This window comes from Hydra vulgaris, chromosome 06 (genome assembly GCF_038396675.1).
Source record: "Hydra vulgaris chromosome 06, alternate assembly HydraT2T_AEP".
NCBI classification, from domain to species: Eukaryota; Metazoa; Cnidaria; class Hydrozoa; order Anthoathecata; family Hydridae; genus Hydra; species Hydra vulgaris.
The window spans coordinates 33,560,291-33,587,500 of NC_088925.1; the positions used below are offsets into that span (position 1 = coordinate 33,560,291).

At 30.6% G+C, this 27,210-nt stretch overlaps 1 non-coding gene across 1 annotated transcript in view; it reads right to left on the reverse strand.

Moving 5' to 3' along the window:
• Positions 1-12,183: 12,183 nt before the first annotated feature.
• Positions 12,184-27,210, reverse strand: part of LOC101236026 (uncharacterized) — a 17,516-nt gene continuing 2,489 nt past the window's right edge. Inside the window, exon 2 of the transcript XR_010639121.1 lies at positions 12,184-12,643. This is a non-coding gene — a transcript (uncharacterized LOC101236026). The remainder of the gene's footprint in view (positions 12,644-27,210) is intronic.

A 27,210-nucleotide genomic window follows, 5' to 3' on the forward strand; every position in this document is an offset into this window, starting at 1 on the left:
TACAATCAATAAGAAATAAAGTATCAGGATTACAAGGTTCTTGTAATTCTCCAGTTAATAATAGACATTTGTTAAAACATAAATCAATAAATAACGGTTATTCTATGGCTTTGTTTATCATCACAGTATAATAATGTCACATTTATTACCTACATAGTCACAGTATTCAAGCAATGCACTTTAAGTAAGTTGCAGTAAATACTAAATGAAATCAATTAAAAGATAACAGTGATAAAGGACTATGACGATGTCAGTTAGTAAGGAAGGAGTTGACAATATGCACTGGAGGCATCTTAAAATAATGAAGTCTTGGTATCGTTAACAATTATGGAAAAACAACACACTGGAATGCTGATCAAACAATTACATAACTCATCATTTTTATATAGAAATATAAGACAAATCTCAAAACTTGTGTTAAAATTAAGAAATAAAAAGTGAGCACGCATTGGTCGCCAATAAACGAACTTCTTTAGTGTAATGGTAGAGGGAATTGGTAAAGTATAATAGCAGTATTGTAAACAGAATAACGTTTTCAAGTATTTACATATTTACAATACACTTTTGGATTACTATTACGCCATGATTACGTCATGGAAGGAGATTTCGGGTCTTCTTCAACTTCTTGCTCTTCATATGAATCACCTTTTTCTTTGTAACAATAGTTGTTACATGCACACAGATTAGTGCATGGTAAACCATGTCGTTTACATGAACAGTTTTTACACTCAGTTTTGCACGAAAAACGAATTAGTTCCTGGCAATGTCGAGAAACCTCCGGCAGAGTGCACCCAAGTGGTGTATAGCAGTCATCAGCAGTATCTTTCCATCCCCATTCCCATATGTACCCAACCCAGTGGGTACATATACTGGAGTAACAGCAGACAAGCATTGTTTCCATAAGTGTGCCGCAGTGCTGCTCTCTTTTTGTGCTGCAGAAGAGCGTCTGCAGTCGGCGGAATGTTTTCAATTGCTCTATTCTTTATGATGTAGAGGATACGGTGGCATTCGTTAACGCCAGCAGCGGTTGATGATTGATCGTACATCAATACTACAAATCGCTCAATGGATTTCATTGCCGTATCAGTTAAGAACTCATTTTTTAAGTCTGACGTTAAAAGAATGTGAAATACAGCATCAACTACTCGGTAGTTCATCCACGCTTTCCATGCCGTTCGTTTTCTAATTCCACAGAATGTTTATACTGCGTCGCATCAAGTTAAGGCATGGAAGAATGGTAAATTTGATGATACATCATCTAGAATGTGTAGATGTAGATGGGGAACTCCTATCATGCGACTTCCTTTTCCAACTCCAAAATCAATCCACAACTCTTTCACTCCAATCATCTGGCTAAATGCAGAGAGAGCTATAACGACCACATCGGAGTCTACACTGCGTATAGTTATAGTCAAGTTCCCATTTTTCAGTGCATGATTAGCATGGAGCAAAAATCGGCCATCTGCCTCTTCAGCACTACATAGCGATATGGACAATACATCTAAATCTTGTTGACATGCAGTTTCTTCAATGGTACAAAAAATAACTTTTCTAACTACGGATCACGTTAAAACGAATCTGGAAATAAGGCCGAATAGTTGCGTCTTATTAAAGTCCACAGATAGGAATTCGTCAAACTTTTTTGAAATAAGTGTACCCATTGTGACGTTTATGCGTTGCCCTGATCCACGATCTTCCCGTGTTTCGGACTTCAAACTTTTTGGAACATACCGATCAAAAACAATGTCAAAGCGCTGCACGGATCACAGAAGTTTATCCACGAATGGTCTAATCACATTTTCGCAGTAGTCAGAGAATGTCTTTGACGATCTCGGGTGAAGCATAAGCGCAAGTGCTGCACCATCAACAATCAGAGCAGAAATCTTATAGTCAGGGTTGAAGTCTTGTTGTTTTTCGCTACCATACTGTTCCAAATAAATGAGGACATCTGATTTGCTGGTGGCCTCAAGCTTCCTTCCGAATTCAGAAATTGACGGCGGATAACGGTTGTTTTCGTGTGAAAAGAAATCCTCCACATCACCAACACGATTTTGACTTGCTACATACATTTTCAAAAAGAGGTTGGAGTCATGTTTAAAATCAGTGATTTTAGTTTTATGTTTGAAATCTGGAATTTTCAAACTGTGGAACAATTTAAATTTGTTTCTTTTCAAAGGCTTATAGATTGACTTTTGCCTGGACACAAGACGGTCAGCTACGTAATCATTGTATTGCTGTTGCCCTGTGATCATGGCTTCTTGAACAGTTTTTTCGGCTGAATTGGACATTATAATCTTATGGTTGTCTGCTGTCTGCAGTAACTGCTCCGCAAAAGGATTCCCATCATTGCGCACAGATTTCACCACTTCAGACACGTGATGAAGATAACGAGTCTGAAAACTATATGTCTTCATGATGGCGACAATGTTGATTACCCAAAGAAGCAGAACTGCGAACTTCATTCTCAAACTCATTGATCATTCGAGTTTCGTTATGAAGTACATTAATTGCTCCTCCGTCACTCTTGATCAATTTGTTGTTCTGTTCGTGAAGCTGGTCATCAGACATGGTGGAGAAGTCCACGTTAGTTTTCCTACATGTGAAGTGGCCCTTTTTGAATTCCACAAAACTCAGTAGCAGGCTCTCCAACTTTATAACGGTTTTCCAATAATTAGAAACTGATTTGATTTGTTGCTTTTCCTGGAAATACACTCTTCCAATGACTCAACCACGTTCTTACAATTTAGCTTACATGCCTCATCACGAATAATGAAAAGAGATGCTAGGCTCACTTTGTGCGCATATCTTGTTCTTTTTACGTGCGACGATTTAAGCAGCGACTCACTCCTTCCAATGCTAGCAACGTCTGCTTTTATGAACATTTCAGTCCAACCACTGCCCTTCAACCCCTTTCCAATCGTGTTTTGAATGGCCATTTTAATATGGAGTCCACCCATCATAACGAATGTTTTATCCTCCCTATAAACATCCGGAAACTTCCATTGTATATACTTTGCAACTGCCTACACGGGCTGATCACCAGTTATAACAGCACCTTGTTTGTTATTGACAGTACTCGTTATTTTTATTATTACATCCATCAAATGGTGTACTGTAGCTGGAGACTGAATGTGATCAGTTAGCAATAGCAATAGTGTGTTATGACATGGAAAGGTTGTTGGATGTATATTTCTTTCCGCATGGAAAGCAGCGAATGAAGTTTCATTTGACTCCTGCACAGAATTTAGCCAAGGTGTCAACTGCTCAATGGTTATTGGGTCACTAGCAATAGGTGATGCATTCACAGTGGTCATAAGTGGTTCGGAAACAACATTACCCGTTGCAGAGAAAGTAGTGTATGTATCCGGAAATTTGCTGTTGACTTTCCTAGACTAAAGGAGTCCATCTTAAGTGGATTTTGAAATCGAATGAGGAGTATCTGGATGCTGAATAATTGTGACGCTAGAGCCGTCGAATGAATCGTTTGATGTAGTTGAAAATGGATTGTGATCAATATTGTCTATCACAGCTGTCGTAAAAACACTTTCAGACAGGCAACATGATATCACATGACTTATTTGCTCATATAATTTTCACTTTTCATTAGTCAAACTTGATTCAATTTCTTGAATTCGGTCATATGAAATACTAAAACCTAGAGAATTCAATTTGTCGACGACTGTTTTTTTCCGAGTGCAGTTATGGATCATCAAACCAAAGTACACGGCCAATGGAGTTTCTTTGTTTGCTTGATGACGTATTTGTTGAGGTCTGTTGGCTCTGCTACGCTTTACACTATTAAATCGAATTAACTCTGCAATTGAATAAGCAGCTTCCTGCTCGGGTGCGGAAGCAGGTGAACCATGGTCAATATTGTAGCCTCCTAAAAGAGTATTAACAAAATTTACAAGGGAAGGTGGCACACAATCACGAGAGCCAAAGTCGCCTATAAGCGAACCGCTGAATTTGAGAAACTCTCTAAACATATATCTACGGAGAATAACAGCTACCCAAGCAATACAAATGCCGTCTGACATATTGTTGAACTCGCAAGCATATGGCATTACCCACATCTGGCTCAAAGCTTAAGATGACTTCTCTACCACACTTGTCTTCCCTCAAACCAAGTACTAAGGAAATTAAACCGTCCTTCAGTCTAGTTCGGTTGATAGACTCAGACTGAACTCCGAGACTCAACATACAATCTGCACAAAGTTTAATGATGTCACACAGCTTAAAAATAGGAGATGATATACCATATATAAACATCTCTTCCATGTAACTAACCAATTCCGCAATGATAGAGCCATAAGTCAATCGGTAGAGGTTGTGTTCATCGTTGCTAAAGGAGCGCTCATGACTGCGGGCCCTGATGAAAAATCCCCTGTAACATTCTTTAAGATATATGACTTTGAGTGCTATGAAATCTCGGTTTGCTATTTTGTTAAGCAACTTTGTGTCCTGCATTTTAATGGCTAGTGCATACACTTTTGGGTCAATTTCTTTTGTGTTTGCCTGTACTAAGGGGTTGCCTGTCACAGATTCACCATCACAAAACAAACAACAACTTTTTATGTTAACTGCTTCACATGATGATTGCATGCACCTAGCTGAGCTCTGGGCGTTTTCAGAATCATCTTGCACATTTTGGTTTTTCTCAATGATTCTCTGCAGTTTCTGAGAGTCGTGTTGTTTCGGCAAAGGTCGTGGTACTTTGCCTTATTGACAATTAATGCGTGCAATAACTCCTTTCCATCACTTATTTTATCCAAGCGAATAGTTGGTGGCAAAGCTCCATGATTATCGAACTTGGTCAAGTTTTCACTTAGAGTTTTATAACCTGCCTCTCTGGGAATTATAAGAGGTTCCGGTGAAACACGCTGACACAAAATGCACAATTCCCAATTGATATCACGCACTGGAACAAGTACCTCAGGAAATTGTATGACATCAACAAGCTCTACTTTTCTTCTCTTACTGATAGACATGATTGTTATTAAAGCTGAAAGAAATGAAAAGCGTATCACGTAATAAGCATACAGTGTAATACAACATACAGAGCATACAAGTAAATACCTTAAAAAAATAATTTATATATACAATTAATAATTATATTATTGATAGTAATAATAATAAAAATAATAATAATAATAGTAATACAGTAATTATAATAAATAAAATAAATCAATATTACCTTCAATACAATAGTCATTTATACAAACATAGTTACAGTTACAAACAGTAAAAAGTTGACAAAACGTAACAACTAACAATGACATAAAAACGACTACGGCTAAAAAAATTATATAGATTTAATAAATATATTATTTATAATTGTCAAAATATAAAAACCAAGCAAACTAGTAACAATAAATTATACATAAAACATAGAAAGAAAAAAAAACACTTTATAAAACTAACATGATAGAGTAAATCATTAGCAAATGATTTTAATGATTAGCAACAAATAATAAATAAAACTATATGCACTACATATACTAAAAACTAAAGAAAAGAAAATATCATAATATAACTAAATAAAACTTAAAATAAATCATAATATGAAATGAATAACTAACAAAATATGAAAAAGTAAAAACAATATAAAATCTTGTTATGCCGAGTTTTCCCAAATTTTTGAATGTTTTCTTTCCGTTTTCATTCATTTTTAAACTTTTTTGCTTACTTTTATTTTCATTACTTTTGTAGTTTATTTTATATTCTTTCAAACAGTTCGTTCTTTTTTCTTTTTTTTAGATATTTCTATTTTTCTTTATAATTGATTTTATTTTGAAAAACTAAAGGAAAATTTCTCCTGATTTATTGTTTTCTTTTTCTTTTTTCACTCTTTAAAAAATTATTTTTAGTCGCTAATAAAACGCGTCCACCATTTGCGATGTAATTGCAAAGTTCAATCGTTAACAACCTGCAATGTTTGTATTTATTAAGGTGACCATATTTGAAAAATACCAGACGCGTACGAGGCAAATTTGGCATGTATAAATACATACATAATAGCCTGATTTAAATACCATTTCTTTAAAGGGGGAGCACTTTTTCAAGAGACGCCAAAAATAAAATAAAAATAAAGGCGCCCAAGGGCAATTTTTTTTAGCATCTATTTTCACCTATTTTTTGATAAGATTTTGCATAAATTTAATAAAACGATTAATTATATTTTTTATATTTTCAAGACGGTTTTGCCTTGCCCTTTTTTGTGTTGTACTAAAAAATTTTGAATATATGTTTAATTTCAATTTTTTAGTCAAACAGGACAAAGCGCAGGGGAGCACGTGTACCCCTCGCTCCCGCCCTGCCTACGGACCTGGTTTAAATAGGTTTTACTATAAAGTCGTTTATTTATTTTAAAATAGCATGTGAAGAAACTTAATCATGGAAAAAATATTAAACAATATTTGCATTTTTAAATCACGAATATTTTTCATAAGAATGAATTGTTTTCAGCAACATGTCATCTTTTTCAAATTTTTCTCCAAATTCTGAGTAGCTATATTTTCTTAAACTAAACTTAACGAGCAAAATAGCTGCCAAAGTTTTTATTGTAAGTTGGGATTTCCCTTCCGTCCAAATATCATTGGCAATCGAAAACAATCGCTCTTCGGAAGCGTTTGTACTAGGCAAACATAAAGCGGCTTGCACCAATTTTAACAAATTGTTATAAAGAACGAGATTATTTTTTTAATGAGAAAAAATTTCAACCCATTGCTTGTCACATTCAACAGACTGTGAGTTCCAAGAAGAAAACTTATCCTTTGTGCAATATAAGTTAGTTCTCCGAACTTCGTCGAACAATTCATAGTCATCGAATGTGATTTCTATTGATTTTTTCAAAAAAGTTATAGTTTCAATAACTTCAATCCATTCAATTTTTTAGTTAAGTAAAGACCATTTAAAAACTTCAACCTGATTAAAGTGACGCGTCCACTCTAGCTAACAAAAATGCAGTAGATGTGGTATATCTGGACTTTTCAAAAGCTTTTGACACAATCTCTCACAAATTATTAATCATCAAGCTTAAAGCTTATGGAATAGTTGGAGACCTTTTTGATTGGATTAAAGACTTTCTCACTAATAGAAAACAGAGAGTAGTACTTGGAGAACACATATCTGATTGGGCTCACGTTACTAGCGGTGTCCCACAAGGCTCAGTTTTAGGCCCAATACTTTTTATAATTTACATCAATGACTTGCCAGACAATTTAAAATGTGTCAGTAAACTATATGCAGATGATTCGAAACTAATGAATGAGCTACGAGTAAAAAATATTCTTAATGATACCACTGACATTCAAACTGATTTAAATAAAATCACTGAATGGACAAAAGTTTGGTTGATGAAGCTGAACCTAGAAAAATGTAAAGTTATGCATATGGGAAGTAACAACCCACGCTCAAACTATTCACTTCAAGATACAACCAACTATTTAAATTACGATTTAGAAAAATTAGATGTAGAAAAAGATCTTGGTATATTTGTTTCAAGTAATGCTAAATATTTTAATCAAGTTATTCATGCTAGTAATAAAGCTAACAGAATGCTTAATATGTTAAAAAAAACATTTATATCAAGGGATTTAATGTTACGGACTAAGTTATACAAAACATATGTCAGACCTAACCTGGAGTATGCAATCAGTGCTTGGTCACCTTATTTAATGAAAGATATAAAGATTATTGAGAAAATTAAAAGACGATCCACAAAAGTCCCAACTATATGCAAACATCTTTTTTACACAGATAGATGTATCTTATTTCAAATTCAAAAACTGGAGGATCGTAGAATAAGAGGCGACTTGATTCAAAAGTTTAAAATTGAAAAAGGTCTTACCATCATTAATTGGCACAATGAATTAATTATACGTCAGGCTCGATGTGGTCAACGAGAACAGTTTGTACGCGAATTTAACAGAAATTGCGATCCACGATATTATTTTTTTAGTAATCGTGTTGCTAAGCATTAGAATGCACTCAATGATGCAACAGTTAACTGTTCCTCGACTAATGAATTTAAACGAATGCTTGACAGTTCAATTGATAGTTGCCTATAGTCATTATATGACTTTAATAGGATCTGTATCCTATTTGCAACTCATATACTATTACTATATTACTATTACTATCTATATACTCTACCCAGACACTGCATTAAATGTCTACTTTTTTCAGAAATCGGTTTTTCAAATGAGGACTACTTTCTTTAGTAACTTGCAAATGCTGTCTTACCATGAAAGGTAGAAATTTTTCTTCTTTTCTAGATTTTATCTGGTCTTTCAAATCTTTTAATGCTACGGCAACTTCAGCAGCAGGAATATCATCTTTCTCAATTTTTTTTACGTGTTATAAAAAGCTCGACTGTGAACAAAAAACAATACTATTCCACCCATTTCGTTATTGAAAAAGTCAAATAAAAGTTTCGAACAATTTTCTAAGCTTAAAAAGTATGGCTCAGTGGTTGATTTAACTCAAGCACTTTTTTAATAGCTGGAAGTAAGGCCAACCAACGAACTTTTGAAAACCCTAGCAATTTTTGATATTCCACACTGGCCTCATCGCAGAAATTTTCTAAATTAGAAACACCAATAGTAAAAAGGTAAAAAAAATAAATAAAATTGAGGAATAATTAATCTCCACAACAATAGATAAACAACCAGATACAGTGTTTATTGCGTTTGATAAAATACGAACATTGCAACCAATACCAATGATTTCACGGTTTAGCTTAACGATTAACTTTTTGTGAATATTGTTATTACCGTTTGTTTTAAACCTCCGAAATTGGTATTGGTGTTGTCTGCAGAAAGAGTCAAAACTTTTGAAGAAATATTGTTAGCACTATTGCATTTAAAGAAAACTTCTGATAAAATATCTGATGTTTCTCCATTTACACAATCCATGTTAATAGCTAAATTTGCGCTCACTCTTTAACATCAAAATAACGAGCCAAAATTGGATACATTTTAACGTCCTTGTAGTTTGATGCATAAGAAAGAATTATATATACACATATGATGCTTTTAATAAAGCATTTTCTGAGTTAGTTTCACAATATTTCTTGAACACGTTTACAATTATTGCTTCGCATTTAAGCGCACAAGCAAATCTTACATTACAAAATTTCTTAATTAGCTTTGATGTACAATCAGCACTTCTAAAGCAATCGTTGTGTTTGATTGTGAGGAATGCAATTGTTCCTTCTCGAATGGCTAATATTTTCCATTTTGACCAAAGCTGTGACTCTTCATCAACTTTGTGATTTTGTTTGACGATATAGAAGCATCCAATGTCATTTTGTGTTTGATAGATTTACAATGATCTTCAATTGCAGAACGTCCACGACTACTAATGTCAAATAGGCTTTAACAAATAGTACATATGAGGCGTTATCTACATTAATTAGGGAAAAAAAACATTACAAGGCAAACAAAATTTGCGTAGTTGAAAAATCTTTCGAAGTAATTTTTTTTCTTCTCTAATGGGAATTTTAAAGACTTTTTTAATGTTTACGGGAATTTAATTCATTTAGATTCGTGTATTATAGTTAAGTTTTAATATTGGAATTTTACTTATTTTGTTTTTAACTATATTTTAGAAAATTCATTTATTAAAAGTCTTTCAAATAATAACTTTTGAGAAAATTTTATTTACTTTTTTTAAATATATAAACGCGTACACAAACGCGTACAAACCCTAAACGCGCAAAACTACCGTCAAACGCTTACTGTACGCGCCAAACGCGTACGTATGGTCACCTTATATTTATTCGTCCGTAATTAGTCCGAGTTGGGTTATTTTTACGACCGTAATGTAATATAATGGCGTCAATAAGACACAAATCTTTCTTATCTTTAAAGACCAATTAATCAAATTTTATTAGCTTGGCGGTTTGTGTCTCCATTGTTTTACATACAGGAATATATTAACTTTAGTTGTGCAAAAGGATTTGTTGGTGTCCGGCAGTGAAATATTGTTACGTCAAAAAACATCAACCGACATGTATTTGAAAACATTTTAAATAATATACAACCTTTGTTTAATAATAACTTATTTGTAAAAAAACTTTAACATCAAAAATAATGTTTTTGTAAAAATGCAACATATGATATTCTAATATAAATATTGTAAAGTAAAAAGAATTTTCTACATGTTGTAGGTCATACCATAGATCATTTAAAGTTTGAACTAGAGATTGTTGGCAACCATTACTCCCTACACTTTGAATTTACTATTATTATTATTCACATCAAAAAAAGCTCATACCAAAAAATCTACTCACATCCTCACACCAACCACACAGTCAATTGAATACAGATTGACCTCCATTGAAAACCTACTTAAAGATGAAAAATCTGTTCAAATACATATATATTAGTTTATCTCTCTTTTTAATACTTAGAACTATTTATATTTGATTAGATTTAAAAATTTAGAATAAAATTTGATAAGAAAAGAAATAAAGCATCTGATACAACGTATGGCAATTGGTCATACTGATGAAAGTTTATTTAAGAAAGCAAGTAACGTAGAAGAGTTAGATGTCATGTTGTTGCAATGTCAGAATGATGAGATGGCCTCACTGATAGTAAGCTTTACTCAAATATTAATAAAATGTTAAAAAAAAATGTTGTTGTAACTTTTAAGTAAAACTACGTTCTCTTTCGTCGAAATTTAATTGAAAATTTATAGAAAAATATTAAAAATTAAATTATAAATATTATATAATATTTATTATATAAATAGTTACTAATAAGTTATATAATTACATTTATTAGTAATTATATATATGTATGTAAATATGTATGTATTTATATAGTTTTGTGTTTTTAGTATTGTTAAATTACTTTTGATTTATAATATAATTTAAATAAAACTCAACTATTATAAATACTTTAGTTTTCTGTATTTAGATTAGCTGGCTAGCAACAACAGTTGGAAAATACAGATTGTACGAAACATTTTGAATGTCTTGACTAATGAATTACTGATGAATTGTTGTCGCTCTGGGAAACGGTTAGACAAATATTCTATTGAGGCGTTTGTAAAGTTTATTGCAAAAAGTATTGTAGCTATTACATTAGAGGGCATCATTTTTCAAAGTTCCTACATTACTATTTATAAAAAAATTTACACTACCCCTTAATAAATAAACTTTTTCTTTGTATCAACTAAGTAATAAATAATAATAAACTATTTTTATTTGCTGTTCGAAGGCATTGTAAAACTGCTACAGGCAAAGATGTTAACGAAGCCATCATTGCTCCACTGCATAACTAAGCAGGTCGTGGTGGTAGACGTATGCATTGAGAGAAGAGCGAATAAATAAATTTAATGAAATATTCTTGTATAATTATGTGTTTGTGAATAAAGTTTTAATGAAAGTATATTATGTATGTATGTATGTATGTATGTATGTATGTATGTATGTATGTATGTATGTATGTATGTATGTATGTATGTATGTATGTATGTATGTATGTATGTATGTATGTATGTATGTATGTATGTATGTATGTATGTATGTATGTATGTATGTATGTATGTATGTATGTATGTATGTATGTATGTATGTATGTATGTGTATGTATGTATGTATGTAACAATGTTATTGTTCATGTGCCAACCATTAGAACTTTTTAAATATTTAGGTTGTATTAAATGTTTTTATTTACACACACAAGAATAAAATGAAGGGTAAAAAAAAGGTATTGAGGCGTCGATTGATGCCTAAAACGATGATTAATATTCAATTAATTTATTAATTAACGTTACTTAATTTAATATTGAGCAGCCGTGGCGCAATGGTTAGAGTTCTGGCTCAGAACCCAGAGGTCCGAGGTTCGATGCCAGCTCTAGCCCAACAAGCGACATTGGTACGGAAGGAGGCGTGAACTTCCTGTTAAATGCTCTCCCGCGGTGCTCTGTGATAAGACCGTAAGGATTTCTGGGAGCACCTAAATAACTACAAAAAAACAAAAAACAAAAAAATATGAACATATGGAATTTTGGCGCAGTGGTTAGAGTTCTGGATCAGAACCATCCAGTCGATGGCAAAAACAGTAAAGTTGATGCCGGTTCTGACCATATAAGCGACGTTGGTAAGGTAGAAGGCGTGAACTTCCTAGTTAAATGCTCTTCATGCTCTTTTAAAAAGGAGAAATTATAAACTTTTGTTGTATCTTATTAAACAAAATAGGTGTAGTTAACTGACCTTACAAAATTTAAATGATTGTTTATTCGAATAAAATAATTTCTAATTTCAGGATTGTTTTTTAGCGCCAGAAAATTAGAAAAACGTTTTATTTCACGTGTGTTTGATACTCGGATTCAGAGATCCTTGTGTTTAGTTAAATCAGTAAATTGTTTACTTTCACAGTTAATCTTTTTATATTACTTTAATATTTTAATTTAAAATGTCATTCTTTTTCAGGATCACATGTGGTGCATTTACAGGCAACAATGCTTTCTCTCAATACAAATTTGATTGTTTCTCCGCAATTGATTTCGAATGTTTCTATTTTTACTTTTTCTTTCTTGCAGCATGTGCATTTAGAAGTGTACCATGGGTAGCTATTTTTGAACGACGTAGCTGAGAGGCAGGTACCTTGACATACTCCAATCTTTACTTCTAAAAATTATTTGTATATTTTTATTTATAATAACAATAATAATATAAATAGAGATTTATATAACCGGGTAAAAAAACACATAAAATAAAAATCAGGTTTTATTTGTAAACAGTTTTATCCCCTTAACATCTTAACTTATCTCCTCAATATGTAAAAACCAAATTAAGAGTACTTTAGTTCTTTTAATTTTACAATAAAATCGCTGTGAAAGAAGTGAAGTATAGTTAATATAAGTTTTAAATATTTTATTTATATGAAAATTATTTTACTTCATGAGAAGTATTTCTGTTAAATTATAAAAAACAAAAGAATTTTGTTTTTTATAATTTAACTAAACTTATATGACGATCTCTAATATTATATGACGATTTTCTATGTCAACGGTTAAAACCTTTAAAAAAAGAAAAGATTTTTTCTTTTTTTAAAGGTTTTAACCGTTGACATAGAAATCGTTAAAAACCGTCAACATCAATTGTGGAAAGAAATAATATATGAACTTGAAAACGATATTCTTGAAAAGAACATAACTAAGAACGAAACTAGTAAACTACAGAGTTGTGAAGAACGTTTTGAAACAATAATGGTAGTTTTTTGGAGATCTGCCTTAAATATAATCAATGTAACCAGTAAAAAATATACAAATTATCGACGTGAATATTTTGACAGTCATACTATTATATTAAGCACTCATCGATTATTTAAAGAGTATTAAAATGATTTCGAAGAATTTGAGAAAAAACGAAGCACGACTGAAGAAGACTACAAAGGAAAAAAAAATCGTAACCGTAAACTAAAAGTCCCTGATGGAAAAATAAAGAAATGCATGTTTATCGAATAGAATTTTTTTTGTTTTTGTTGATAGATTGCTAGCTAAAGCAATCTATCAACAAAAGGAAAGAGAGATATTGCAACTTTTAAGTCTGTGTACAGTAATTATGAACGACTCTGTGTACAGTAACTATAACGAGTCTGTACACAGTAACTATGACATGTAACTATGACGAGTCTGTACACAGTAACTATGTACAGTAACTATGTACAGTAACTATGACGAGTCTGTACACAGTAACTATGAGGTATTATTAAGATATCAAGTAACGTTACAAACTTCTGACATTGAGTTTCGCAAAAATTTGTAAGAATACTTAAGTCAAGCAGAAAATAAGAATATAGATATATAAAATAAGAATAACCGATTTATGTAGTTAAATACGAAAAAGAGTTTTCACTTATATATATCCAAACGTCAATAAATAAACGTCACTACAAATAATCAAAAGTACAAACTATTCATCAGAACAATCATAGTGGCGTCTTCAAATGAAAAAAAAAATACTTGAGAACAAAAATATCTGATAAGAGGTCAAATAATCTAGCCATTTTGTCACGTTTTTTTTTTGGGGGGCCTCCTTCCCATTAGCCACGGCACTGCTAAAACCTGTTTTTTGTCAACTCAAAAAATAGGTTGCCTGAAATACGCCTTACTCAGGGCCAGTATATAAGGGGTGGCATGTGTGCATGGGCGCTCGCAGGATTTTTGATGTTCCAGATAGGATACTTTCACACATTGTGCAAACTCCAAACTTAAGTATGTTTATACCTATGCCAAATTGGTATAGCGGAGGCCTGGGAACAATAAGCCCTGAAATGCTTTTTATTTAGGAGGGGGGGGGGGGGCGGAAAATTTGAATTATCAAAACTTTTGTTATTTTCAATATTTTTATACGAAATTTAAAACCTGTCGATAAATATAAATTTAGTTTTAGATAGTACAGTTGAAAATTTTACCACATTAGTGCCCTCGCGTTAGGTTGGGGCAAAGGCTATTTTCTAAATTTACCTATAAATTAAACTCTTTCTTATTTACTCTCACTACATATCAAGACTTGATAAATAGCTTCTAAATGCGCTTAATAAGCTGACCTTTTTATTGTGTTTATCACAGTATTAAGAACTGGTTTTCTCTGGCCCCTAAGAAGTTCTAAATAATATAAAGTGTGTCTTGAGCCCTTTAACCATCATGATTTGACTTTTATGTTGAACCAGTTTGGAATACAAACACTTAAAATCATGTCTTAAGTCCATGTAAAATTTTGGAGGTTTATACCAAGTAGCCCATATAGAAGTTCATACGTTGCAAAACCTTAATGTCATTGCAAGCCAGGTTTTATGGCAAAAAGATAAACTCTCAGACTTTATTGCTTTGGCTATTCTGTAAGCATATTCTGTAGGCTTTGGCTATTCTGTAAGCATACTAGGTTTTAGCTATTCTGTAAGCATATTAGACTTTGGCTATTCTGTAAGCATATTAGGTTAGGGGTCATCCATAAATGATGTCAGTAAATATAGAGGGGGGGGGGGGGAGGGAGTGCTGGAAAGTTTGACACTAATTGACAATGGGTAGGGGGGATGTTGAGGTCAATTTAGGGGGGGTGTTGAGGTCAATTTAGGGGGGTGTTGAGGTCAATGATGTCAATTTAAATTATTTTTTTAGTTTTAATGAGCAGATTTTAACGGTATTTACATCTACTAAATGGTATAGAAATGATGTTTTGTTTGTGGGGAAATTAATATTAAATGCGGGGAATTTGATATTATATTTTATTAAATTATTTATAATATAATATTATTTATAATATAATAAGTTTCCCAGAGACATTAAATAAATAACAACTACTAACGTAAAATAAAAATTACTATCGTTTTATTAATATACTATTTGACCATTTTATTAATTACCATTTGACTGCGAATCTAATTATGTTAGAAATATTTACTCTTTGTATATAAAATTCACAATCGTTATTTGCTTCCTAGCGGATTATAAAATGTGGTTCAAAGTAAACTCATAAAAGTAAACTCATAAATTTGTCATTTTTTGAAATTAAATTGTCGTTATTTCAAATACGAAACTCTAATTGATCTCTAGTTTATTGTAAAACGTGATGCAATGCAAACACATGAAGTCTATTAATAATTCGAAACGCTAATTTCTCCCTAGCGGGTTGAAGAAACTCTTTTAAAAAACTTGCGCTAACGATGAGCAAAATCATTATGCTGATTGTGATGTAAACAATACTAATAAATCAATATTAAAATATGAATAAAACCGCATTACTTAACTTATTGATGGTCTTGTATGGAAATGCTCATCCCGATAAAAAAAAGGCTAATATCCAGAAAGAAATCCATAGTAAATGGAATTCATTAAAAGAAGAGAAACTGATGCATAAGGATCTTGAATCAAGAGTAATGTGTTTAATCAATTTTATTTAATGAAAAGGCAATGAAGTTCAAGAGCAAGCAATAATCATTTTGGGCCAATATTCCAAAACAGTCTGCCCCCACGTATACTCCATTTGAATTTGACAAGAATTCCTCATAGTTTGTTGAGTCCACCAATAAGCGATCTATTATTAATGATCAACAAAGTGCATTATCTTTGAGTTTGTTGACCACAAAAAATCAAAAAAATGCAAAAACAGTGGCTCAAGATCGACTCAATTCTGAGATTGCAGCTTTAAATTGTGAAGTTGCTGGACTGAAGACTAGAAAGAGAAGTGGATTCATTGCTGAATCTGAAGAGGATGATTTGAAAAAGAAAAAGAAGAAACTAGCTCATCTATGTAAAGAAGTGGCCAAAAAAAAGTATGATCAAGCTCAACAGAAGAAAACTAGAAAACTGAAAAAAGCTGAATGCTTTTTATTACAAGATCAACGTTGGATTGCCGATCATCTTCGTACAAGTCAATATTTTACTCAAATTGTGAAATGCGAAAATCGTTCTTGTTGTCGGACTATTAGAAGCTCTTACTTTACTCTAATTAGAGCAAGATTTCTTCCGCCAGCTGTCCCTATCAACCAAATGAGAGACGGGCTCAAAGCAGTAGATGTCTCAGAAGGATCAAAAGAATTGTTTCCATCATCCGTCTTTATGCTCATCGCATCAAACATTGAAAGTATTCTTCCTCGTACTGCCAAAGGATTTCCAATTTTGCCGTATGATGCGTTTCGTCCATTAATTTAGTCTAGCCTAGCTGATAGAATCTGTAAAAAGTGCAATATCTAATTTGCCTCTCAAGCTGTGTTGAAAAAGCCCCCTTCTATCCATTCTTCTGCTATAACATTCCCTCTAATCAAAAGGGTCCAACCTGTTCGTATCGCTGCCAAGCGTCAGACAGAATTTTTGGCAGTCATCGCCTTGCAGAAGAGTTCGGAAACTGCTGAATGGTTAGATGAAAATGAAGTTGACGCAACGAATTTGATTGTACCTCGAGAATACGATATCCTTTTAGAGCGCGGAGAGCATTCACTACCTATTGTTTCAATCAATGATCACTTCAACAACCCATGGGAAGATTATATTAAAGATATATAATACTATTTGCTTAGTTGATTATTTAATGAGATATCGATTACTATATAATATAATTTGATGAGATCTACTATTATATAAATGTATAATTTAGTCAGAAAAAAAATTAATGGTTTTTAAGCATTTTTATTATTTTTTAGGGGGGGGGGAAGTACACAAAAACTGACATCATATATCACGGAGCTTGGCCAAAAATTGACATAGTTTGACCAAGGGGGGAGGGGGAGTCGAAAAATTGAGAAAAAACACTGACATCATTTATGGATGACCCCTTATGGCTATTTTGTAAGCATATTAAGTTTTAACTATTTTGTAAGCGTAATAGGCTACGGCTATTCTGTAGGCATATTAGGTTTTGGCTATTCTGTAATCATATTAGGCTTTAATTATTCTGAAAGGATATTAGGTTTTGATTATCAGTCTTTCTAGATATTACAATAGATTTATAATCTATTCTAATATCATAATCTTTTACAGTATTTAACACTTTCTCATGTAGTCAAAACCACTTATTTTTATACTGTGTTGGGCCATCCGTATTTATATTTCTGCTGTCTTTTCCAACAGCTTTTAATTGCTTTTTTAAATTTCTTTCAATCAATCAATTAACAAAGTGGTCTACAACTATCTCAGCATGTTTCCTGAGAGTCCAGAATTTTTCAATTTTTATTGTTTTTTTATTTTTTTATTTTACACTTTAATTACTCAAATAAAAAACTTTTCTTTCGACAACTTTCTTTATTCTGGTTGATTCTTTTATGTCAATGTCATCAATAGAGTTATGTTCAAACGTTTCTAATTTATCACTTATCGACTTAATAAAGCTGATTTCTAATAAATAAATTATACGGAAAAAAAAAACAAATGTTAAAAAATAGTCCGAATAAATGGACTTTCTTTTCCATTAATTACGGCTTTTTAACACAACTTTACAACAATTACAACATTTTTTAGAATATTGTCAGTATTTGGGATACAGAGAAAACCGGTAACCTTAAATTACGGTCACAAATTTAAATTGCGGCGTTTTTCACTTTTTCACGCGGATATGTATTAAAGATATTGTGTGATTAATAAATTGTAGGAAAGAATAAAATTCCAAGTTAGCGATTTTAAGTTATATAAATTTAGATTGTTAAAGCAAAAGTGTTATAAAAGTTATGTGTAAAAAATATACTTAAACACATTTATAGCTCTTTTTGCTCCAATAAAGTATGCATTTTACATGAAATATAAACGTATACATTTTATAGCACTAACTTAACTATTGTCGTGTAACTCTAAAGTTATTTTATAAAATGCCTTAGTTAGAAATCATTTAATGCATGGTGTTGTAGCCTGGAGAAACAAAAAAAAATGGAACTCAAATGTCAACAAAAAAAGCTCTGCGGAATAAATTTCACTAAGTCCCACACAAGTCCAAATAAGTTATACAATTTAAAGCGGAATTTAATATAATTTAATATAATTTTAAGCGGAATAAGTTGTATAATTTAAAGCGGAATACAATAAGTTTCACACAAGTTTCACACAAGTCCCAATAAGTTTCACACAAGACCTTTTTGCTGTCTGACTTTCTCCGTTAAATCTATGAAAGACTTTTTAACTGTATACGTGCATTTAACAAGCACCTGTTAGTTAAAGTTATCGTTACAACTATATTTTGAAAAAATAATTATTTCACAAATGATAAAACGTTTATTGATTATTTTTCACATTTTCAAGACTAATTTTGCAATTTCTTAAAATGAATTTAACTTTAATGCCAAATTTCTGAATAATTACTGGAAGTAATTATTCAAGAACTTGCAATTAGTTTTTTCTCACCGAGAAAATCTAGAAAATCTAAATCAATAGTACAATAGCTAAAGTTATATCTTGTGTGGTTTCTTTTAATCTGATGATTTTTCTTGATATCTTGAAATATCTCTTATCTTAATGATAAAGGTTGCTTTTCTTTCTGAGCAAACATATTTACGTAAGCAGCTAAGTTCTTATTTTTTACGTAGCTAATGTAGTTCTTACTTTTTCAATGACATTTTGTTTAATTAAAATATTATTATACTCTTATTGAAGTTTTAAATCTTTTATAAATTATAGAAATAAAGCGCTAAAAACTAATATCTTAATAGATCTGAAACAAATTTCTTCCGCTTAAGTTTCTTTTAAAGCAAAAAAAAATGAATTTACTTCATTATTTTTAATATTTTCGAAAGGTTAACACACAGTGACGTAGGCAGGATTCTTTGATGTTTCAAATATGACACTTTTAGGCACTGTGCAAACTCAAAACTTAAGTATGAGCATACTTATGTCAAATAAGAGTGTTTTGGAAAAAATTGCGGTGATTGGAGCTTGGTAACAAAAATTCTCCAAAAAGTTTTCTCCCTCTACCCAAACGTGTGAGTAAACAAAATATAAATCCTACCCTTAAACTTATCAGCTTTATCAATTTATCATTTTTAAATTTCACTTTAACATCTTTTAGTGCTCTAAAGTCATTTTCGGGAAAGCGGAAATTTTGTCGTAACTTTTGAACGTTAAAAGATTATTATATGAAACTCAAAACCTGTCAATAAAATTGAAACTAGTATATTATGCTAAAATTTATACTTTATTTACTCGTTGCCCTCAAGTTTAGGGTAGGGGAATCAAACTTTTTGGGGAGTTTTTGTTCACAAAGCATTCTTGTTTCACGTAAGCATATATATACTTAAATTTAGAGTTTACCAAATGCTTAAAAGTATTGTATCATCAAAAAGTATCTGTTACATCAAAAAATACCAACGATACTGATTAACACATTAAACCATACAAAAACAAACAAAACTCCATTTCATATCCTGTAGTTTCTTTTTTAAAACATTTTATTTTAGCTTTCAAATCGACGCACCCTATTAAGCATAGTAAAAAATTAGAGGATAATCAAAAAAACTTTTCTCTTCAAAAGTTTACCTCAACTGATTAAACTTAAGTTATTTATAAGTTACTCATCCTATTATCCTTGGATTATATATAAGCGTCATATCTCCTTACCTTGAATTGAAATGTAAAGTAAATTCTAAAACCTTGTACCCAGATGTAACATTACAAAAATGCTACTAATCTTTCATGTTTTACACGGTCAAATGCCTTTGCATTTGACTGTGTCAAACATGAAAATTAGTGTATAATACGTCATGTGATTTTCCTTCGTTGATATCATTAGTTATAATGTTTAAATACTCTAAAAAACTTTTTGAACAATTCTTTTCTAAAACCATGTTGATGTCAAAAGTTTAAAGGAATTTAAATAATTCGTCAGCTACATTTGATTTGTCAGCTACTGTTCGTTCTGTGATCTTTCAGGAGAATGAAGGTAAAAATATTGGACGATAAATAGAAGGAATAATTACTTCCTTTTTTGAAATAAGGAGTTACATTTGCTTCTTTACATTTTCCTGGGATCAAACCACTTGAAATTAAATTCTTATAAATAAGATATAATGATAAACTTATACCGTTTGCAGAGTGCTTCAATACATATGAATGAACATATTCAGAACCTATAGATTTTTTAATGTCTGTAATTAGTGTATAGGTTCTTATAAGCTCTTCAGAAACATATATTTCTTTTAACATAGTTTGGCATCTAGTTTTGAATTCTAGTAGTGTCAATTTTCAGATGTATAAACAGAATCAAAATAGTCATTCAAGGTGCATGTTATTTGAGTTTTATCTATAACAATGGTACCATCTTTATTTTCAACTGCTTATTTGTTGATTTGCTATTTATATATTAAAACAAAACACTCGGATCTTTTTGCTTTTTCAGCAATTAACTTTTTATAACTTTTAATTGCATATTTGATTTTTTTAACAAACCAAAACCTTTTCACATTGTTTTATTCTCTCTTTTTATATATATACATATATGAGCCCCTGAGATTCATAGTGGTAAGTCACTAATATCTAAGAATTCTGACTAATATCACTACGGCTGTGAACAAAAACAGCTGTTTAGTGAGGAGCATAACAAAAAACAGCTCCAGCATCATTATCGATATCAATAGACTTATACCACTCTGCCATGTAATAGAATAAACAAAATGCTAACCATTGGTGGCAATAACTTAAAATATTGAAAAAAGTGACTTATACAACTATGCATCTCATGGGCTCATATATAAATTAAAAAAAAAAAAATTTTGTTAAGTGATTTTCTACTAATACATATATGGGCTCATATATATATATATATATATATATATATATATATATATATATATATATATATATATATATATATATATATATATATATATATACATATATATATATATATATATATATATATATATATATGTATATATATATATGTATATATATATATGTATATATATATATGTATATATATATATATATATATATATATATATATATATATATATATATATATATATATATATATATATATATATATATATATATATATATATATATATATATATATATATATATATATATATATATATATATATATATATATATATATATATATATATATATATATATATATATATATATATATATATATATATATATATATATATATATATATATATATATATATGGGTAGGTCGATTTTAGCTTTTTTTTTGAGTTTTAAGTTGCGTAATGTTGCAGTTACTGTGTCTAAGTTAGAAATGAGGTTTTGCCAAATCTCAAGTATCCTGGTTTAAAAATGGCTTGCGGATTTACATTTCAAGTCTTAATTTTGGAGTAGTTTTGTTAAATTGTGAATTTCAAATGTTGAAATATTTTATTTTAAGTATAATAATCTCGTTTTAAAATATCTCGTTTCGAATTTATAAAGTAACCAATAAACGATTTCTTAAAATGCGCATTTGATTTAAGAAGCCAATAAATTTTCGCTAAATCGTTTACACGCATTTAAATTTATATTTTGCAAATCTTTTTTGTATTCAAAAGTTCTTGTTTGTATTTAAAAGTATTATATCTCGTTTGTATTTAAAAGTTGGTTTTAAAATTAAATATTAAGTATTAAAAAGTAGGTTAAAAAAAATCGCAAATTAAAGAAATTTTTTAATACTAAAGGTAAATACTTATGATTATTATATTTAGAGTAATGTTTTTACCTGTTTATACTAAATAACTTTTGTTTTGCAACTTTTCGAAGGAACTAATGGATTTACTTAATTTAGTCGGAGGAACTTATGGTTTTACTCAATTCCTGAATGAAAATGATGGGGGCCCACAACCTCCTAATTTTGAAAACGAGGGGGCCATGGGCTCCCTAATTTTTTCTAAAGGGTTTTATTTCTTTATTTTTTAGCAAAGCCGATTTTTAATAGTAAGTTATGATATTTTAGGTTTTTTTGGTGCTTTCACCCCTACTATAAAGTCACGCTGTTACCCATGACTCTAAGTGTTATACTTTAATATAGTTTACATTTATAATTAGTCCACGAGAAATGCCAAAAGTAAAGGCTACAATTACACGGATGAAAAGTGAAAAAAATATTGTGGTGGCCCATGTGAATTATCAATAACAGATCCAAGCACTTTTAGACAGGTTATTCAGTATTATGACTACCTTGTTCATATAAATACAAATGCAGATATCGTATTAGTGACTCAGCAAATAAGCAATAACATAAAATTAATTTGGGCTACAGTAAACCCAAGTTTACCTCTTATAACGGATAAATCTATTAGTAGGAAAGTTAAAGATCTTCTCGTACTTGTTAAGGATATTAATCGCAAGCACGGAAAAGCAAGTGCTAAAAGAAATCTTGATGCAAACTTAGACAAACTTTTTGATATTTCTGCATGTTCCTGTTTATTAGATGTGTTTCCCTGTAGTGACAGAAAAGTTTCATGTAATAAAGAAAATTGCATAGAAGAACATATTGAATGCCTTTGCTCTCAAAGTAATAAAGTACCTCTTGAAGACAGAGCTTATCTTCGTGATTAGAGGGAAAAAATTGGTCCAAAAGGTGTATATCAACTTTCTTGCGTTGATAGATTTTCTGTCAAAAGGATTCAAAGACTTGATAAAGAACGAAAAAAAATATCTCATAAGCTAGTTGATGAAGATGAATCCCTCATACGACACGTAAACTTAATTGAAGAAACAAGTGATTTAACCATTACGGAGGTAAATATTTTATAAATACATGAAAAATTTGTAGTAGATGAAACAAAAAGTATTTTATTGTATTAACTTTTTTTAGGATGAAGGTGAATGGAAACCAATAAATAATCCTATTGGAAAATACAACTTAGTTAAACTTCCAAGATTTGCAATGGAACTAGTCAGAAACGAGTGTTCGTCAAACGTAGGTGCAGCCCTTGCAAATGCTTTACTATATGACATAAAATATCTCCTGAAAAGTGATGTTGATAAAAAAGATATTTTGATTGATGAATGCAAATTAGATAGGGCCAAGTCAAAAGTAAAAATTGTTAGTGAAGATGTGGACTCAGAACAAAAAAAACAGTTAATTTGTCTTGGGGTTGATAGCAAGCTCGATCAGATAACTAAAACAAGTAAAGTAATAAACTCACCTCAAGGTGAAGTACTGGAAAATGCATTAAACCTAAACATCACCTCACATTTACCTATGAAGTTGGAGAATCGAGTGGAAATTATTTGACTCATAGGACGATTCCTGTCACTGGTGCTACAGACTTAGTTCTTGCTACCGAAACGTTCAGTGTTTTACAAGAACATAACAGTTTGAAAAGTATACAAGCTGTTCTTCTTGATAATGCTACTACCAATACTGGACCGATAAGTGGCTTAGTTGTAAAACTAGAAGAGTTTTTAAAAAGAAAACTACATCTAATTGGATGCGCCTTACATCAAAATGAACTTCCGTTACGAGCTCTTTTTGTGAAACTTGATGGTGACACAACCGGGCCAAGAAGCTTCAGTGGTCTACTTGGCATAAGATGTGCTGAAAATATTCAGGATAGAAATCAAGTTTCGTTTGAATGTATTGAAAACCCAATTGTAGGTAAATATATTCCAGAAGAAATACTAACAGACCTTAGTTGCGATCAAAGACTTTTATTTGAATATTGCAAAGGAAATGGTATTGGTAAAGTTTCTGATAAATGGGCTGCCTATAAAATTGGACCGCTTAACCATGCAAGGTGGTTAACACTAGCTATTTGCCTTCTTTGTTTGTATACTAGAGATAATCAACCAACCGTTTCTTTAAAAAAACTTGTATATTTTATTGTTTAGGTTTACGCTCCAGCGTGGTTCGAAATAAAAAAATCTTCAAAATTTCACGAATCCCCACGCCTTATTTTTTCTAGTATTACTAGAATAAATAATTTCCCCTTTGATGATGTTAAACATATGTTAAAAAAAACATTAAAAATAACGCATTGTGTCTAAAACCTGATAATATTCTTTATGCCATGCTAAAAGATAATGACATCAATATACGAAACTTTGGTTTTCAAATCTTACTGGTTCTAAGGCAAAGGTATTTTTTTTATAATTAACTAAAATAAATTAAAAAAAAAGACACATAAAATGTGGTAATTGCCTTTGATTTATATTTATAGAGTAAACAACAAAAGTTTGGAAATAAATTTGAAAAAAATTTCGGAAATTAATTTTAATGCTAATCATTGGAATGAGTTGGTTGACATCATCAATACTAAATTTTCGGAGCCCCCAACAACAAAAAATTTTTCAATTGAGCAAATCCAATATATGATTGAAAATAATGTTGAACCTGAAATCCCCGACTTTCCATCTCATTCCCAGAGTGTTGAGCGAGCGGTAAAACTTGTGTCGGAAGCATCCCAATATGTTTATGGATTCGAGAATCGACACAGCTGCATTTTAACAAAACTACTTAGCAGGAAGATGTGTAAACCATATGTTTTAAAAGGACATTATTTCCATTCTTATGATGATTTTTTTTTAATTAAAAATGTTTTCCTAAATATATATAACCATGTTCAAAATGTTTTAAATTGTAAAAATAATGTTTATTTTGATATTCTTACGTAAATATAAAAATAAAAGTTTCACTTTTTAAATCTTCAAATAGTTAACAAGTTGTTATAAAATTAGCTTAATTGTTATAAATTATTATAAACTTAAATCATTCAGAAATGCAGTTAATTAAAAAAAAAAAAAATATGAACATATTTAAAACGTCAATTTTTGCATATAACGCCTTTTAAGGTGTTTTTTCGCATAATCCTACAAATCTTTGAATTTAAATCCGCAAGCGATTCTTCATCCAAAATCTCTCAAATTTTGAGAGTAATCATATTTTAACTGTTTCCAACTACTGCAATATTACGCAATATGCGGAATTAAAATCGACCACGGCCTACTTAATAACAGGCCTTAAAGACGCGCAAAAAAAAAAAAAAACTGTAGGCGGATGTTTGTCAAAACAAAAATGGAGAAAGTTTTGTGGTTTTTTTAGTTATATTTTTAGTGTTTATATATATATATATATATATATATATATATATATATATATATATATATATATATATATATATATATATATATATATATATATATATATATATATATATATATATATATATATATATATTCAGTCATGTATATAGATATAATGCAGTAATGTATTTACATAATATGATATACTACACAATATATATTTAAAATCAATTGCTTATAATTATTTGATAGTCAATATTATTTTATTTGTATTTTATGTATTTAGTAATCTTTCAAAACAAAAATTACTATATCATGCCTTTTAAATGTTGTGTGACTGGTTGTAGAGGAAACTATGATAAAGAACATAAAGTTAAACTTTTTCGATTACCAAACAAAAACCGTAATCCTCAAGAAAGAGAAAGATGGATTAGATCTATTCCAAGAGAAAACATTCCAAATAGTCCAAATACATTCATTTGTGAAAATCATTGGCCAGTTAATTATGAAACTTGTCAAATTCATGGTAAAATTCGTCCCTTAAATCCACCAACTATTTTCATCTGTGTATTTCAAAGTCAAATTCCTACACCTCCACCAACAAAAAGAACAACAACAAAATCACTACCATCTACGCGTAACATGAAACCTGATGAAATTTCAGCTCACTTGGATTTGTATGAAATTAGTTGTTTTGATGATCTTTGCCTAAAAGTAAGCAAAGAAGTTATTCCATTTCCAGTAACATCTTTTACAGTGGATGATGGTTTAATAATCCAAAGTAAGGATTATATTGATACCTCTGCTATTCCACAGTTTCTTTTAAAAGTTAAAATTGATATGCGATTTGAAGGTTTTCATTTTGGATCTAGATGCTCTATTATACCACTGTGCAGTAATCGAATACATAAAATTACATCTTTCTTACAAATTTTAGAAGCTATTAGATATTTACATTCCGTTGAAATGGATCATAAAAAAAACATTATCCTACAACAAGTTGTTAGCATGCATGCATTAACATTTGTTGGTAATAAAAAATATTCTCCAGAAATTCTAAGTAGGGCTTTTGAGTATTTTTCAATTTCAAGATCTCTTTACAGTCGTATTAGAGATGACTATGAAATGCCAAGTATTGTAACACTTGGTAAACTTATATCTAAGGTTAGTAAGCTAGAGGATTTTGATTTCCTCAACAAATATTTTATGCAACTAGAAGATCCTCGTCAAAAAAATGTAATTATTATAATCGATGAAGTTTATGTAAAACCACAACTAACGTATCAAGGAGGTAACTTATTTGGAAAAGCAGTAAATAATCCAGAACATTTTGCAACCACTGTTTTGAGTTTTATGATTTGCTCATTATTAGGAGGAAAGAGGTTTTTGTACAAAGCACTGCCAGTGTATCGTTTAAGTGCTGATTTTCAATATGAACAAGTTGTAAATATGTTAAATTTGATTCGTTCATGTAATGGCATTACTGTTGCAATTTTATGTGATAATAATAAAGTAAATCAATCATTCTTTAAAAAATTCAATTTGATTTCTCCATGGCGCACAACTGAAAACATTTTTTTGCTCTATGATTATGTACATCTAATCAAATCTATCAGAAACAATTGGTTAACTGAAAAAATGCAAGAGTTAAAGTATTCTGACTGCGGCCTTGAAAAAACTGCAAAGTGGGTTGACTTGAAGAAGCTGGTTGAGTTAGAAAATAATTCTATTGTGAAACTATCAAA